Source organism: Peromyscus maniculatus, chromosome X (genome assembly GCF_049852395.1).
Source record: "Peromyscus maniculatus bairdii isolate BWxNUB_F1_BW_parent chromosome X, HU_Pman_BW_mat_3.1, whole genome shotgun sequence".
Lineage (NCBI taxonomy): Eukaryota > Metazoa > Chordata > Mammalia > Rodentia > Cricetidae > Peromyscus > Peromyscus maniculatus.
Window position 1 is genome coordinate 130,778,039 of NC_134875.1, and position 11,238 is coordinate 130,789,276.

The window sequence follows — 11,238 nt, forward strand, 5'->3', positions numbered from 1 at the left end:
GAAACGTCAGCTACTGGGGCAGAGCCTAATGTGATGGGTGGAATTCTCTGCCAATAGAAGTCAACGATTTTAAGAGCAGGGCGGTCCTGCCCCGCCGGCCCACAATGACCGGTCACGAGATGAAGGGTAGGGCCAGCGGTAAGAGCAGGTGGCCCACCGGTTGCAGGTTCTCGAGAGCCCACCGTGAAGGTACCTCCCAGGTGTGCACCCTTTGCCCAGGCTCGGGTGACGATCTCCAGCCCGGGTGTATGTCTTCCCGATCTTGTGCCCCCTCCTGCTGCGAATGACAGCTGTGGCAAGCGCTGGGCCAGCTTAGGTTTTGCTCCGCGGAGTGCACAGACGTTGAGCACCTGCGGGGAGGAAGCCTGGCGCCTGGGGGAACCCCTGCCCACCTAGTAGAGGTGCTGCTTAAAATAGAGGACTCCCGCCTGAATTGTACATAAAGAATAATTTTTTAGTGTATCTGGACTTTTTTTTTTTTTTTTAGTGTATCTGGAATATTTGTTTCATTTGTATCCATTGTCTGAAAGTATCCATTGTCTGAAAGTCAAATGTAACTGAGTATTCTATTTCGATTTTTTGTTGTTTTTCCCATACAGGGTTTCTCTGTGTAGTCCTCACTGTCCTGGAACACTCTGTGTAGACTAGGCTTGCTGTATCTAACAACCCTTCCTCCAAACACTGCAATCTACAAGGAGTAATCCCACAGAATACTAATTACTTCATCCATTCCTCCCTTGGTTTCTAATCTAAGCGAGGTGCTCTAGAAAGCTGTATGAGGGCTAACATACTGATTAGACCAGGATCATCCCTTCCCACACCTAGCAGGCTCTTACCTATAATGTACGGCAAGAAGTGACATTGTCCAGCATCTGTGGTTAGAAAACAATGCCCCAGAAGATGACCTTGAAAGATAGTATGATTTTAATAGTAAGTGGAGGAGGTGAAAAGATCCAGTTAAGGAAAAAGTGTAGCATATATGGAAGGGAGAATGCCTTCTCTGGTTGAACTTTTAACTCTTTAGTTTGACAAGAGAGCTAGGGTAGAGGGACAGAGCTAAAATTTTAGGTTAAAAATTTAGTTTCTTTCTTTCTTCCTTTCTTTCTTCCTTCCTTCCTTCCTTCCTTTCTTTCTTTCTTTCTTTCTTTCTTTCTTTCTTTCTTTCTTTCTTTCTTTCTTTCTTTCTTTCTTTCTTTCTCTCTTTCTTTCTTTCAGTTCTGGGGATGGAACCCCAGAACTTTACATAATCTAGGCAAGTAAGATTTTTTTTTTTTTTTTAGGATCTTGACTGGTACACGGAACTGCAATTCATTCCATTCAAATGGGGGCCATTGAAGGTGGCTGGACATTTCAATGCACACATGGAAGGTAGGTGTGGTAGAGGGCAAGGCTCACTGATTCTCAGTTTGCAGACGGCTTTCTTCTTGGAACTGACTGAAGGAGAACAGAGAAAGCTGCAGCACTCCTGGGAGTTTTCCAGGTACAACTTAGCCAACCTGAGAACCGGACTCAAAAGCACACTCCCCCAATCCTCAGAACGCCATTTCTAGAAAGCACCATATTTACCAAAGCCACTCTCAATTTATTTTCTTTTCTTTTCTTTTTTTTTTTTTTTTTTTTGAGCTGAGGCTCGAACCCAGGGCCTTGTGCTTGCTAGGCAAGCACTCTACCACTGAGCTAAACCCCCAACCCCACTCTCAATTTATAACGCAGTCTGGATTTCCCACTCAACTTCAGGGAACTCTTAATTCTCAATTTTGTGTTTTTGTCCAATAGAGAACGTGCACAAATGTGATTTTAAAGGAATTTGAAGGGGGAGGTTGTTTTTCTATTGGGAATGTAAAATTATTATATTGGAATCAAAATGTCTAAAGCAGCTAATTTTGAAAACACAAACTGTGTCATGACTACCCTGAATATTTTTTAATCATTTAAAAATCATTTTTCAGCCAGGCAGTGGTGGCGCACACCTTTGATCCCAGCACTCTAGAGGCAGGTGGCTCTCCATGAGTTCAAGGCCAGTGTGGTCTACAGAGTGAGTTCCAGGACACCCTGTCTTGAAAAAAATAAGAGCCAGGGAGATGGCTGGTGAAGGCACTAGCTGTGCAAGCCTGCAAACCTCCCCCGAACCAATCTGGATGTGGTGGTGTGCATGCCAGTGGCCTTGTAAAAAACGGGAGGCATGAATGGGAGAATTATCTGCACGTTCCAGGGCCAGCTAGACTGCAGTGCACTGCATGGCATCAGAAACAAGAGAGACCCTGCCCCAATAAGGTGGGAGGCTACAACCAACACCTGAAGGTCCTCTTCTAACCCCCCCCCCCACAAAATAAATAGATAAATAGAAGATAATTTAATATAAAGTCACTTCTGGGCAACTAAAGTTCCATTCTTTTTCCATCTCGGAGAAAAGGTTTGAGCAGGTGGCCCTGAAAGAATGTATCTAAATGAATCTTTTTTTTGTTTCATTTTGTTTTGTTTTTTGAGACAGTGTTTCTCTGTGTAAAAGTCCTGAAGATCCTGGAACTCACTCTGTAGACCAGGCTGACCAGGCCATGAACTCACAGAGATCCGCCTGCCTCTGCTTCTCGAGTGCTGGGATTAAAGCTGTGTGCCACCACTGCCTGGCTTTAAATGAGTCTTATTTAGGGATATAATTAGGTAAAATGGAACAGAGCTTCCACAATTTCAGCCTAAAGAAACATACAGCCTTTTCTACTCTTAAAAGAATTCTAGGACATTCTGATTTATTTTAATTGGAGAAACCACAAAAAAATTCTATAAGCAGACTAGAATATAAAATAGCATGCATATGGTCCTATTTTATCTGTGTCCCCCAATGAAGTTTATCTGAGGATCAGAGGAAAAAGCCAGCCACTATATTAGACATAGAAGTCAGGCAATGGTAGCACACATCTTTAAACCTATTACTTAGGAGGCAGGGATCTGTCTGGATCTCTGTGAGTTCAAGGCCACACTGGGAACAGAGCCAGGCTTGGTAGCACACACCTCACATTCCAACACTAGTTAACCATAAAGATCTGGAGGTCTGTACAGACAGACAGGAAGTGACAGAGCTGGGCAGGAAGAGGAAGTGATGTAGCTGGGCAGAGAGGGGAAATGAGTTAGCAGAACAGAAAGAAATATAGGCGTGGGTATACAGGAAGTAGTTCTCTTTGGAAGCAGAGGGTCGGTGAGGTGTGGTTGGCTTGTGGCTTGTGCTACTCCTCGGATCTCTCAGCTTTAAGCTCAATTCCTGGCTCCGTGTTTTTTATTAAGACTGCTTAGCAGTTCGTCTACATGTGTACATGTCAACTTCACTCTTTCATTCTCTGCCTTGAGAGATAGCTTTTTTCCTAACTTGTAGGTCTTTTACATTGAAGGCCCCTTTGCAGCCGAGGTATCAACGAGACGTTAGAATTCAACAAGGTAAACACTGTATGTATGTACTATGCCTTCCCTTTGTGGCATAGACGGAGACGCTGCAACCTAGGGCAGAGTACATGTCTTCAAGGTCACATAACGGCTCAGCAGCATTTATGAACACAACACTGCTTCAAGCTTTAGTGCTCTTTAGTAATCTTTAGTAAAGAACCGTCGACGTGCATGGAAATATGTAGAGGTGGAAATGTGGCAGGACAATATGTGCAGTGTTGAGCAAAGTAGTATCTTACAAAAAACCTTCCACCTTATCAATAGCAACACTAGGCTCAGCCAAGGCCAGAGAGCCTAGACTCCAGCCGCCCTCTGCCCTAAGGGGAGGCAGGAGACAAAGATGCCTTTCTACACTCTTGGGGGCTGGGGCTGGGGAGATGGCTTAGTGGTTAAGAGAACCTGCAGAGGACCAGAGATAGGATTGTTCCTAATACCCACATCATGCTCTGTGGTTTCTCATGCCCTATTTTAGCCTCTAGAGTCACCTCTCACACGCATGTGAATACTCGAGCACACATGAGTACCACACACATCAAGGCGGCCCTTAAAAGTGATAATCCATGCCTGGTTCAGACCTCTGCCATGGATGGAGCTCCCACTACCATGTCTTCTCTGCCACAATGGACTGGGAGCTCTCAAAACCAGGAGCCCAGATCAACTTGTACTCCCTTACAATGGTTGTTTGTTAAGTATTTGGTCACTGTTATGCAAAAGAGACTGATATACCCAGTCCAACCCACAGGGAAAACATGGAACAGATTCTAAGAGATGGGCTCTAAAACAACCGTCCAGCACTCCTTGAAAATGTCAAGAACAAAAAATAAGGCAAATGAGTAACTGTTGAAGCCAAGAAGAGCCTAAAGAGACACGATGAGTAAATGCACTGAGGTGTCCTGGCTGGGATCCTGTAGCAGATAAGGGCAGTTTGAATAAAGGAGGGACTTTGGTTAATGATAATGTATCCATACTGGATCATTAACTGTAACAAATGAGCAAATAATAGGAAAGACGGGGTGTGAGGTATATAAGGGATCTCATCACTGTTTTGTCAAATTTTCTGTAAATGCCAAAATATCCTTTAACAAACATAGGAGACACTATAAAGTAAGTAAAAATATAAGCCTCCCCCTCAATGCATCTACCTTAATTGTTCAGTGTTAATAAAAACTCAGGAGTCAGAAATTGAGATTGAAAACCTGATAAAGCTAAGGAGAGGGACAATTGGCTGACCCTACTCTCCACGTTTTCCAGATCCAAAAGCCAGTGGAGTGGCAGTGCGAACAATTCTCCCACAACATTCCCCCTTTTATCTAAATAAAAAGAAAAGGTTTTAACTCTAACATAGTAAAACCATATACACTAAGAACAATTATCAAGTAAGAAATACATTCACAATGTCCAGTCCATTAGTATTTGGCAAATTTAGAGAAAATACTCCATTATCTATCCTATCTTGGTGAGTCCAAAGTTTACTTTCTATCATAATGAAGGAAAACTGTAACTATAACTATCTAATCTTCAACCCCGTCAGAGACCCGAGAAGGATATAATATTACCTGAGTAAACAGGAAGTAGAGAACAAGCAGTTTCCAAAACTATAGATAGGACAGAGACATTTCACTGCCTGGACAGTCACCACAAGGTCCTCTGAAACACTGGGGCATCCATCTTTGGCCTATGGGCCTAGAATATCTGTCAGACTTTTGGTGAGGCAGGAATTTTGAAAGACTGTCCTACCTTGTCTTGGCAAAGTTCGGCAGACGTCTTCTTTTGTGTCCTGCTTATCCAAAGGATTATGAGATTAGTGGCATTAGAATAGTCCCTAATTTTGGTTTTTCTTCTGTCTCATACCAGGTGGCTCTTCTGATATGAGACAGAAATTTTTGATTTTCTTTTAACAAGCATGCTTGGGTTTAGAGAAGGAGAGAGCCATGCTCCAACTCCAAAGCCAGGTTTAATTTTTAATCTCTCCAAGCCCTTCTTTCTTTCTTCCAATCCCTCTCTATCTAACTTCCTCAGTTCTCCAACATATCTAATGCTAATTCCAGTCAGCCAATCACAGACTCTGCCCTTTGATTCAATGTATAACTTTATTGGCACAGTGGAGTGGCAATGCGAACAATTCTCCTGAAACATCCCCCTCCCCCCCCAAAAAAAGAGGGTGGGGAAGATAAGCTGTTTCCAGAGTACACGGAGCACATTTAGAACTCAGTTAGCAAAGCTGTTAGAAAAATGGGTAGCAGACTTGTAGAAGCCCTTCACAAAAAGGGAAATCTAAAGGCCACTTAAATGTAGTTATAGGCTGCTCAACCTTGGTATTAGTTAGGGAAAAGTGAGTTGGAAGCCCTGAGATGCAACAAACACATTACCAGATTGGCAAAATTAGCAGGTCTAACCATACCACGTGTAGGCAAAGATTGTGAGTCAATTGAAAGCTATTTATTTAGAGACAGACTCTCACTATGTAATCCTGTAGCTCTGGAACTCATGATGTAAAACAGGCTGGCCTCCAACTCAGAGATTCATCTGCCTCTGCCTCTCAAATACTAGGCTAGCGTCATCACAACTGGCCTTCTTAGGTTCTTCCTACCGTGCTTCCACTGATATGTAATCAGGTTTTTAGGCAAGTATTTTACTCCACTGAGCCATCTCCCTGTCAATACTTTTATCTAACAACAGGAAAATTATGATGGTCAAAGGCCATTTGATGCCTCTGAGATGCGTATGTGGTTGCTGACTCACCTAAGACAGGCCATGCATATAAATCAGCACTTAAAGGTTTGCCAGAAACTCAATATCCATTTCCACACCACCCCCCAATCTATTTTTCCTCTCATAGCTCAGGTTGGAAAGCTAAAAACTACACTACCCAGACTACTTTTCACTGGAGATTTCCAGATATGGTTTGGATTTCAGTGTTGGGATGCTTTTGTGTGTGTGTGTGTGTGTGTGTGTGTGTGTGTGTGTGTGTGTGTGTGTGATGTTTTGGAAAGCAAAAGCAAGAAGACAGAAGCCATGCTCCTGCTGCTGTGGTACTGGCTAGCAGGATGAGGCAAAGGTTCCACACATCATTGTCAGGTCCCAGAGAAACCCGAGACAAGTCTCACTCAGGACCTGTGGCTCCTCCCAGCACTTCTCACCTGGCCTCCACCCTAAACCTCTCCAGCCCAGGGGCGGGGCTTCAGCTTCCCTTCCCCCAGCCCCCAGCGTCTGTATAAACCAGCCATCTTAGCCATGCGCTCTCTTGGCTGGCTCTTGGCCTTTTGATTTCCATGTGCTCTGTTGGTCCTCTTGGCCTCTCCCTCTCCCTCCCTCTCTCTTCTCTTCCTCTCTCTCTCCCCATCTCTCTCCTCTCAAGGCCCAGTCTATTCTGCTGGCCATGTTCAGTCTGGACTCTTCCAGATGCCTCTGGCTGTACTCTTCCTCGAGTCTACAATAAAACCCTCTCCTCAACCATACCTGGAGCGGTCATGTCCTCATTTTCATTCAACCACATTCTCAGCATCATGGAAGCAAAATGGCGCCTTCCTGATCCCTGGACTCCAGCGGAAGCCCTGTGATTTTGAAACCAGAGACAGTTCCTTAATTTCCGCTCCTCCAGCCCTTGCAGTGATTTCTTCAGCTAACTTCAATTCTCAGCCTGCAATCTTACTGCTTGAAATGTTTTGTTTCCTGATTATACCCCAGCTAAGGCAGAGGGTAATCTCACACAAGTTTTCATGGATGTTTCATCTAATTGAGCCACTGGATATATTGATTCTCATAATTTTGGAATGGTTCCACACACAAGCACACGCACACGCACGCACACCAAAAATACTAATCAATCCAACTATGATAGCAGAACATCCACTGTTTTTGAGGATAAGTGAGGAAGACCTGTAAGGGGCACAAGAGAACTTGCTGGGGTACTGAAAATTTTCTGTGTTTTCGTATGAATGGTGGTCACATGGGGGATACACATGGCAGACACAAGTTTCTCGCCTAAGATTTGAGTATATTGTGACTGAGGATGTATCTCAATGGAAAAGCACTGGCCTAACATACTCGAAGCCCTAGACTGCATCCCCAGCACAATAAGAATAAAAGAAGATGCATGCATTTTACCACATGTAAATCACATCGATGAGGTTTTTAGTGCTGTGGATTAAATCTAGGGCCTTGCACAAATAACATGTACTCTACCCTTGAACTACACCCCAGTCCTTAGCCCCCTACATTTTCTTTTTAAAATAAGGTGAGTGTTCTCAATTTTTTTACATATTGGATGAACATATTTAAATTCACATGTGAATTAGAAAGTGAGTACACTCGTTATACAATAGTGTGTGTTTGCAATGTCCTCTGAATCCTGGTTCTGATACTCAGAGCAGAATCTTTGAAAAATAAGCTAAAATGTATGTTCTATCTGCTATCTGAAGAGGTAACAAAGAACAAATGACCGAGTGGGTGTTTCTATTAGTGTGTAAAATAGGAAGAGAGGAAATCAGGCTGATAGTCAAGTACCTTTGCTTTTTGTTCCTGTAACAAGATGCTTGAGGCTCAGTATGGAGAAGAGAGGTTTATATAGCATACAGTTTCAGAAGTTAGAAGTCCAGGATTGAGAAGTCCCATCAGTTCACCCGCTGGTGAAAGCTTTATAAAGATGGCATCACAGGGGTGAGAGACCAGTCAAAAGAAGTCACGTGGTGAGAAGGAAGACCAGAGATTCACAGGCCAGGCTGTTGGTTTGTTTTGTTGTTTCTGTTTTGTTGGATACAGGCTCTAATGTAGCCCAGGCTGGCGCCTCAACTCGATGTGTAGTGCAGGATGGTCTATTATCTTGCCTTCATCTCCGAAGTGCTGAGGTTACAGATGTGTGCCACAGTACCTAGCTATAAAACCCAGGGCCTCACCCATCCTAGGCAAGCGTGCTACCAGTGAGCTATATCCCTGGCTCAGGGGCCAGGCTTGCTCCTGCAGGAACTCACCAGATTCCCAAGAGGCACCCCTGTTGCTCTGAGGAGCACAGTACCTCTCCCCTAACGACATTGACTTCTCATGTCTCTGCCTCTTGAACAGTCTGATTTCCCTTCCTTCCAGGTCTTCTCCTGGAAGCATGTGGCTGTCTGCCGGCCTTCCTGCAATGGGCTGCTGATTACCTGGTGGAAACACTGCTGCCCCTGGCATGGGCTCGCAGCTGTACTCTGCCCAGTCACCCTGCTCACAACTTCCTCCCTTTCTCCCCAAGTTTTGCAGTCATTGGAAGCTTTCAGCCAACACCTTTCAGCTCCCACTTTTCCTCCTTTAATTAATTAACTAATTAAATATCGAGGCAAGGTCTCACTCTGTACTTGCTAGAACAGCCCAGGCTGGCCTTGAATTTGTAAGCGATCGTCCTGGCTCAACTTCCTGATTGCTGAATGGCAGGAGCCTCCAGGGCAAATCTTCTTGTCTTGGGAGAACATATTCCTCGCTACAGCTAGCCGCTGTACACCTGCACTGTTGGCCCAAAGGGGGAAGCCTCTGCCAAGCATGTGCATCCTGTGGCCCATGAGCCCCCTGTGCCCCAGGACAGCTAGGAATGCAACCCAACACAAAGTTGTAAACTCTCCTACAATGAGATTTGAGGGGGTGGCAATTTCTTTGACTGTAACTTGATTGTGTGCCTCTGGGGCATGAAATGTACAGATGGCAATCTCACCTCTCAATGTTAAAAGGCTGGACACACTTGAGGGACTCACTAAGGACTGTGAATTGTTCATTACCAATCCATTTGCAGCATCAGGAAACCTGTGGCCCCTCTGCCCATAACCTCTATGATCATGATAATGTATCGGAAAAAAAAAAACCTCTCTGATCTCCGCACACCCTCCCTCCCCCTCTCAGGAAGGCCACACCAGGAACCCTGCACCTCCGCTTGTGGAGATACCTTACAGTAGCTACTCTTGGACATTAGGGAGGGGGAAGGGGAAGTGTGGAGCTTGTCACGTGTTGTCCTCGTTCACATTCCCTCTGCACAGACCTCGGGTTGCAGTGAGAACTAGGGGAGGTGCCAGGAGAGGGGACCTGACCAGGAGGGGTGTGTGTGTGTGTGTGTGTGTGTGTGTGTGTGTGTGCGCGCGCGCGCGCGCACTTTCATCATATGCATGCAAGTCTTCACAGGGGCCAGAAAAGGGGCCCGGATCCCCTAGAGTGGAAGTTATTTCTGAGCAGCTTGACCTGAGTGCTGGGAACTGAACTCTATTCTTCTGCACGAGCAGTATGTGTTCGTTAATATATTTATTGTGAGCAATCAACCAATATTTACACATTAACTAAAGTCCATACTTTATTTAAACAATTTCTGCTCTTGCCTAATGCCAACTGGACTCCAATGGGCAGACTTTGATGATGCTGTGTCTTGCTTTTTGTTTGCTTGTTTTTGAGACAGGGTCTTGGCCCCAGACCAACTGTAGTATTTTTTTAAAATAAGATTATTTTTATTTTTGTGTATGTCTGTATTCCATGTATGTTAAAAGCCAGTTAACAGCTATCATGAGCCACCCTACCTGGGTTCTGGGTACTGAGCTGGGGTCCTCTGGAAGATCAGCAAATGCTCTTAACTGCTGAGCTCTCTCTCCAGCCTCCAACTTTTTTTTTTTCTTTTTCTTTTTTGGTTTTTCAAGACAGGGTTTCTCTGTGTAGCTTTGCGCCTTTCCTGGAACTCACTCTGTAGATCAGGCTGGCCTCGAACTCACAGAGATCCGCCTGCCTCTGCCTCCCGAGTGCTGGGATTAAAGGCGTGTACCACCACCACCCGGCCCAACTTGAGTTTTGATTCATGCCTTTCCCTGTTCTGCTTCTGAACTTGCCTCTGCTGGGACAAGGATGCTCTCAGTCTGACAACTATCTCCCCCCAACTTCTTGTCCACAGGCAAATATAGCAGCAGCAGGTCAATCTCAACCCTAGAAGCCTCAGTGACCTGGAGTGACATTTGAGCTAGAGTTATCCCAGCACCCCCACAGCCAACACATTCTTCTCGCGTGTACTTCATGTTAAATCTACACACATCAAATTTGACCAGACCGAAATGGCCCACATGTGCTCCACTTAGTCAGACAGAATGTGGTTGTTCACCGTCAGATGTTAATAAAAAGGGGGCTCTGCACAGGCAGGATCCAGTGGTATCGAGCCGGTGTGTTTTGTAGACCTTACGAGATACAGATGTGGCGCATCCAACTGCCTGTGTGACCTTGGACAAATTACCCTTCAGTACTCAGTTTTCTCATCTATAAAAGAGAGCAGAGGAGGGTATGGATTCCATAGGTTGCACAAGGGTTGAATGAGGTAGTGTGGGTAAAATGCTTAAACTAGTACTTACCTCTGAGCACTTGTTCTTAACGACAGTGGGGATCACCGTCATGACGGCACACAAGGGGATCTTTTTAAAAAAGTCTTATTTGTTTATTTACTGTGTGTGTGTGTGCACACCAATGCCACATACAATCAGATGACCAGTTTTTGAGTCACTTCTCTCCTTCCATCTTGGATTTGTTATTTCTTTTTCTTTCTTTTTTTTTTTTTTTGGTTTTTCGAGACAGGGTTTCTCTGTGTAGCTTTGCGCCTTTCCTGGAACTCACTTGGTAGACCAGGCTGGCCTCGAACTCACAGAGATCCGCCTGGCTCTGCCTCCCGAGTGCTGGGATTAAAGGCGTGCGCCACCACGGCCCGGCTCTTTTTCTTTCTTTCTTTCTTTCTTTCTTTCTTTCTTTCTTTCTTTCTTTCTTTCTTTCTTTCTTTCTTTCTTTCTTTCTTTCTTTCTTTTTTTCCAAGACAGTGTT

At 44.7% G+C, this 11,238-nt stretch overlaps 1 long non-coding RNA gene across 1 annotated transcript; it reads left to right on the top strand.

Moving 5' to 3' along the window:
- The first annotated feature begins 45 nt into the window (after positions 1–45).
- LOC143270866 (uncharacterized) lies at positions 46–10,917 on the top strand. Its single transcript, XR_013048072.1, has 3 exons — positions 46–200; positions 1,281–1,368; positions 8,518–10,917. It is a non-coding gene; the product is annotated as an uncharacterized LOC143270866 (long non-coding RNA).
- The last annotated feature ends 321 nt before the right edge of the window (positions 10,918–11,238 follow it).